At 37.9% G+C, this 6,000-nt stretch overlaps 1 long non-coding RNA gene across 1 annotated transcript in view; it reads right to left on the minus strand.

Annotated features, from left to right (window-relative positions):
* Positions 1-4,152, minus strand: part of LOC113967017 — a 34,090-nt gene extending 29,938 nt beyond the window's left edge. Inside the window, exon 1 of the long non-coding RNA XR_003534055.1 lies at positions 4,101-4,152. This is a non-coding gene — a long non-coding RNA (uncharacterized LOC113967017). The remainder of the gene's footprint in view (positions 1-4,100) is intronic.
* Between the last annotated feature and the right edge of the window lie 1,848 nt (positions 4,153-6,000).

A 6,000-nucleotide genomic window follows, 5' to 3' on the forward strand; every position in this document is an offset into this window, starting at 1 on the left:
CCAGTGCTTCTGCTTCCAAAGACACAGTACAGAGGCATCTGCACTGACTGCCCACATTACTAGCATGCATACTATGAGGTTGGTTTTCATGGCTTTTATTGTTTGCAAGGACACGTGCTGCTGAGCCTGAGCTAGTCTTGGAGTCAGCACCCACAGCAGGGTGCTCTACCTGCCCTAATGTCCAGCTGGATCCATGTTGGCTCTGCACAGGGTCAACTTACATGTCTGTACTTCCATGCCATGCCTAATCTGCAATCCAGACAATCCATCTGTGGGGAACTGAGAGCTGGTGGGTACTCAGTTAGGTTTTTTGAAGCATTTAGTAAGATTGTACAGATGGATGCCATGAAAAACACAAGAAAAAAATTAATGGTTCCATCTTTAGGCCATAAAGATGTGTTTTACTGTAAATAAGATGTCCAAACTTGCCAGCAAAAACTTCTTAGATAGAAAAAACTTTTTAGTTAGTAGTCTATCCTGTCCCCTAAATAAGACAGGGGTCCTATTGGAAAAAAAAAGAACAAAAAACGAAAAAAAACCAAGAGAAACAAAATCATATTAATTAAGGTTATTAACTTTCCCATGGCATAAAACCAAAATAAGGCAAATGAGTACTTGCAAGCAGCCTTAATTGCAATGTCCTCTAACTTTTCAAGCATCACTTTGCTGACCATGATGAAGTTCTTTGTATATGCCACTTCCTAATTTTAATAAGTTTATATAGGCAGGCTCAGATTCTGTCATTTTCCTGTCATTGCGTGTGCAGCTACCTGTCTAAGAACACATTATCAGGAAGAATTTTAAAGCGTGGAAGATTGTGGTCTGCCACACTAGAAATAAATTAAAGTTAAGAAAGACTTAAAAAAAACATTATGGAAGAGAAAAAAGAAATATTTATACACAATATTCATGAAAAGCATGTGAAGGTAGGTTGTGTTGAACAGAGAATGAGAGAAGCATTTTTAAACAGTGTGTCTAAGCACATGAGGACAGAATTATATATGGCCTTGAATAAACTATACAATAGAGATGACATAAAATTGTAATAACAGATAAAAGATATTCACCCTGAAGGACCTGTCATCTACTAATAAGGAGAAAAAGCAGAATATGAAGACTTCTTTAAGCATTTAAGGTTATAGGGAAACCATGAGAGTGTTTGGAGGCAGATACAGCAGGATTTGGCAATGGAATACTTTTGAAGGAGACAAAGGCATACACACATGTGTAATACCAGCAACAGAGAACAGAACCATTCCTTTCTAAACCAGCTTACTCGAAGTTAGCAACTATGACTATTAAACCAGCCTGATACTGGAAGGTAGTGAGCATTTGGCATTCCTACTGATCTTGAATGATTTAAGGGGTATCTGCAATTTCTGAACCTCAGAGCTATGACAGGAACTCAGTAATGAGTATCAGTTGCTATAGTCTGAAAGTCATACAGTGGTATGACTATCTTTCCTAGATGGGGAAGCCAGAGTGTGGTTTGTAGACTTGAACTCAATATACAACAGAGGGAGAGGAATCAATCACCTGCATTGTAATTCCTCTGTTAGAATTACCATATTACCCAAACAATAAGGACTACAAAAAGAGGGGTATGAGATACAAAAAACATAAGAAAAGGAGGAAGAAGGGCTTCCCATATGACATAGGACAGAAAAGATCTATCAGAGGTACAGATAAACATTTTTATGAAACTGAAATTGGAAAATTTGTGCATTATTTGTATGAGGATAAAATAATTAAATCTTTCTTTCTTTCTTTCTTTCTTTCTCCATACCTTCAGTGAGTGTGCTAACCTCCAAAATAGTTTAAGTGTTACACTACCATTTCTTTCTATCAATGCTTAATGAGAGAAAAAAACCTTCTATGGTCCTCTAGTGGAAGGTTGTGCTGATGGTTGACTGCTGTGCTCCACCCTGAGCACAAGTTAATAATCAAATGATGATTAGCTCAGCATAAGAGGTCAAGAAAAAGGATGAGGCCAGTGAATTCTGATGAAAGTGATTTTTTTTTTCCCCAGTAGTTTGAAATAGGACCTGTATATCACCCCTAGCCTTCTCCTTTGCGGTTTTGGTAGTTCCTCATTTTGCCTACAGGCTTTTCACAGAACCATAGAATCATTAATGTTGGAACAGACCTCCATGATCATCAAGCCTATCCTTTGACCAATCATCACCTTGTCAACTAGATTACAGCACTAAGTGCCACATCCAGTCATTTCTTGAACATGTCCAGGGATGGTGACTCCACCACCTCCCTGAGCAGTCTATTCTGATGCTCAATAACCCTTTCCATGAAGAAATATTTCCTGATGTCCAAACTGAACCTCCCCTGGTGCAGCTTGAGGATATGTCCTCTCATCCCATCACTAGTTGCCTGGCAGAAGAGGCCAACCCCCACCTGTCTACAACTTCCTTTCAGGTAGTTGTAGAGAGCGATAAGGTCTCACCCAAGCCTCATTTCCTCCATACTAAATAATCTGAGCTCCCTCAGCTGCTCCTTCAATGACTTACTCTCTAGACCCTTCCCCAGCTTCATTACCCTTCTCTGGACATGTTCCAGCACCTCAATATCCTTTCTGAATTGAAGGGCCCAGAACTGCACACAGTACTTGAGGTGCCACCTCACCAGCACCAAGTACAGAGGAACAATCGCTTCGCTAGTCCTGCTGACCACAGTATTTCTGATATAAGCCAGGATGCCACTGGCCTTCTTGTCCACCTGGGCACACTGCTGGCTCATGTTCAGTGATTGTTGACCAGCATCCTCAGGTTCTTTTCCGCTGGGCAACTTTCCGGCCACTCTACCCCCAGCCTGTAGCGCTGCATGGGGTTGTTGTGACCCAAGGGCAGGACCCAACACTTGGCCTTGTTAAACCTCATACTGTTGGTCTCAGTCACGTTGGCTTAGAATTATTTGTTTTACAACAGATTCTGCTATTAAATAGGCAGTTATCACTTCTCTTTCCAGTAATTGTTTTCAGTACTGCACCTATACCTATGATTTTTATAGTCATAATTTAACCAGCTGTTGTGCCAGATTTAAAATTATGGGATAGCATTCCAGGAATTACATTATTCTTGCTTTTAAGTATCCCTTCAACCAACCAATGTAAAACACATAACCAATGGCACCAAGGAATATCTTACTAGATATCAATAGGATTTTTTCAACTAGATCATAGCAACATCATGTGTGTGCAACAATATCATGTGTGTTTATGGCCAACACCATATTATTCCAAAGTTCAACTATCTGGGGTATTTTTCTTTGGTATCTGTTTTACAACTGCTTGAAGCAAATTTAGCATTTTGCTAAATACAAGTTACTGAATGTGAAAATGGGATCAAATGGTACTGTTGCCTGAAATAATGAAATATTGTACTAAACACTTCAGAGAGGCCCCATGATTTATTCTGGTCCCATGTACCTTCACCCTACCACCATGGGCACAAAAAGTCATTGTATATGATGAGTCATTATAGCTCTATGATCACAGAGAACATTTTCTACAGATATTTAATAACCTTCCAAATTACATATTTCACAGAAGTAGGTCAAATTGAGCAGTGATTGAAAACTAACTTTTCTACAAGTACCCAACTCTCCAGATTTTATCAAGATAATACTGTTATTCCAGATTTTATCAAGATAATACTGTAAAGAAATGTTCTGCATGTTAAGAATGGCTTATCTTTTTGTAATAAAGATCTAAAACTGCTGTGGGTAGCAGTGACCTCTTTTTATATTCCTGCTCTTGCTCTATTCAGGTGTTATTAACTCATGTTGCACAAGATCAGGGTAAGATCTAAGTCACTGACGATGTTCATCAGTTCTGCATCAGAGTGAAAGGAAAACAGCAGGGGGACTGAACATGGACATTTCTGTTCTTGTGGAATCTTCTGAGCGTTGCAGAAACACATTGACACTATGGAGCTGGGGTGTATCAAAGTGTCTACTAGTACATGTCTTTGGATAGCAGATTGCCATCTATTCTTTATTTCTTAGTTCTCTTAAGGGACTTTTACTTTTCAAACTTTTGTTCCTGGTGAACAAGATCATAGGAACACATATTGTAGATTTGTGCCTACCTTTCATATTGCCCTTTGTTGGCCATTTCATTCACCATCTGCACTTCCTTCTAGAGATAAACCAGTCAATAGTTACCACCTGTACCACTTCTTATGCCATTAGAATCCTGTAGAGTAAATACAGTTAACAGTAGACTTTGACTGGATGCCCCTCTCTTGGGAAAATGACGTTCCTGACTTCAAACAGATGTCACTGACCAGCAGTGACATCTCATGTCAGAAAGAGAATATGGTGTCCCAAGAAGATACAGCTGTGGCCACCATCAATTGACTCAGAAAAGAGAATTACCGTACTGTAGGAAATTCTGACATTTTGGAATCTGTTCTTATTATGATTAAAATGAAAAATACAAATGTCAACATTTTCTAAAATAGATTTCCAAGGAAATATTTCTTTGAAAATGTCAGAATTTCAGCATGATTTTCTATTAACAATTTTGAATCATTAATCTACAAAAGATTATATTTATGTGGATATATCTGCTTTTATACATGAACAGTAAAACATTATTCAGAACAGTCACAGCCTAAATGAAAGCTGATGAAACCATAAAGAGATAGTCTTATCACTGTGAAGTGATAAGTCTTCCTGTGATAATACTTTTGTAGGTATAGTATTATGTTTAATTATATTGCCATATCAGTTTGATCATTAAAATTTATAAGTCTATTTCATACAATCAAGGCCACAAGCACAGTGATTGCTGGTGTTATTTACTTATTGTTAACTCTGATTCGGATAGTTTCATAGTCAGTGTTTCATAAGGCACTCAGATATTTTTTTGCATTAAAAAAAACCCAGCAATTTGTCTGTTAGCAGGTGACCTCTTAGGAAGGAAAATAAGTTCTAATTCCAGTACAATAAACCTAGAACTTGAATGGAATTACTGTTAAAATATTTACAATCTTACTTAAAAAGTGATTAAATTCTTGGTTTTATATGTTCTGGCATTTATATTTTCACAAAGGTGCTTATGAATATTTAGCTATACCACTCCAATAACTGCTGAAAATTTATTCTAAAGTGTGTTATTTTGTAGACTTCAGTAAATAACAACCTTGAGGTTTATGGCCTAAGTATGCTATGTTTTTCATCCACTATGTATCCAGCTTTCTTTGATTGCTGGGAATTAATTTGCAAAAGAAACACTTCATAGACGATACTTCTTATGCCCTGTAGCATTCTTAGATGTTGAAAGGGTCTTTAACTGTGGATTTAATTGCTTCAGTGGGTTTTAAAAAGCATTTATTAAATGTAGTGTTTTGTTGAAGGAAAATCACAAGATACAAGGGACAGAAATCTTGCTTTTCTGAAAGCTTAAGCAGTACCGGTGTATTAAGGTACTGCAGTGTCTTCACCAGGGCTTATCCCTGGCTTGATAAAGTGTTGAGGATCCACCAGATTCCTAGAGGAATTGGTTTAGAGCACTGTGTGTGCATGCATATGTGTGTGCACACAAGAGTGGGATATCATTTACTCTAATGCTGTGTACTGGGAAGTGCCCTTGCTGGCTCTGTGCATGGCCAGCATCCCACAAGCAGGTCTGTGAGACCTGGATATGAGGTCTCAGCAACAGTCATTGGATATTATGGCTTCACGTGGACAATTTGCATTTCGTTTCAACACAGAAATGAAATCATGCTCAAATTCTCAGTTAAATTATATATGGAAATTATTAGAATTGTAAACACGTCAACCTCCACAGTATTTGTTTTGTTAATGAGTTCCATTTATTTTATTCTATTCCTCTCATTTTAACTAGAGTATAGAACTGAATGCCATTTGTTAGGTGACACTTGTGAACTCACCAATTTATTTTCCTGAATAAGCCATGAAATGAGATGCTCACCCCCTCAGAGCCATTTTTACTAACCTGTCTTGAGGTGCACGTGCACGTGC

Source organism: Neopelma chrysocephalum, unplaced genomic scaffold, assembly GCF_003984885.1.
Source record: "Neopelma chrysocephalum unplaced genomic scaffold, ASM398488v2 Primary Assembly neopelma1_62, whole genome shotgun sequence".
Classification (NCBI taxonomy): domain Eukaryota; kingdom Metazoa; phylum Chordata; class Aves; order Passeriformes; family Pipridae; genus Neopelma; species Neopelma chrysocephalum.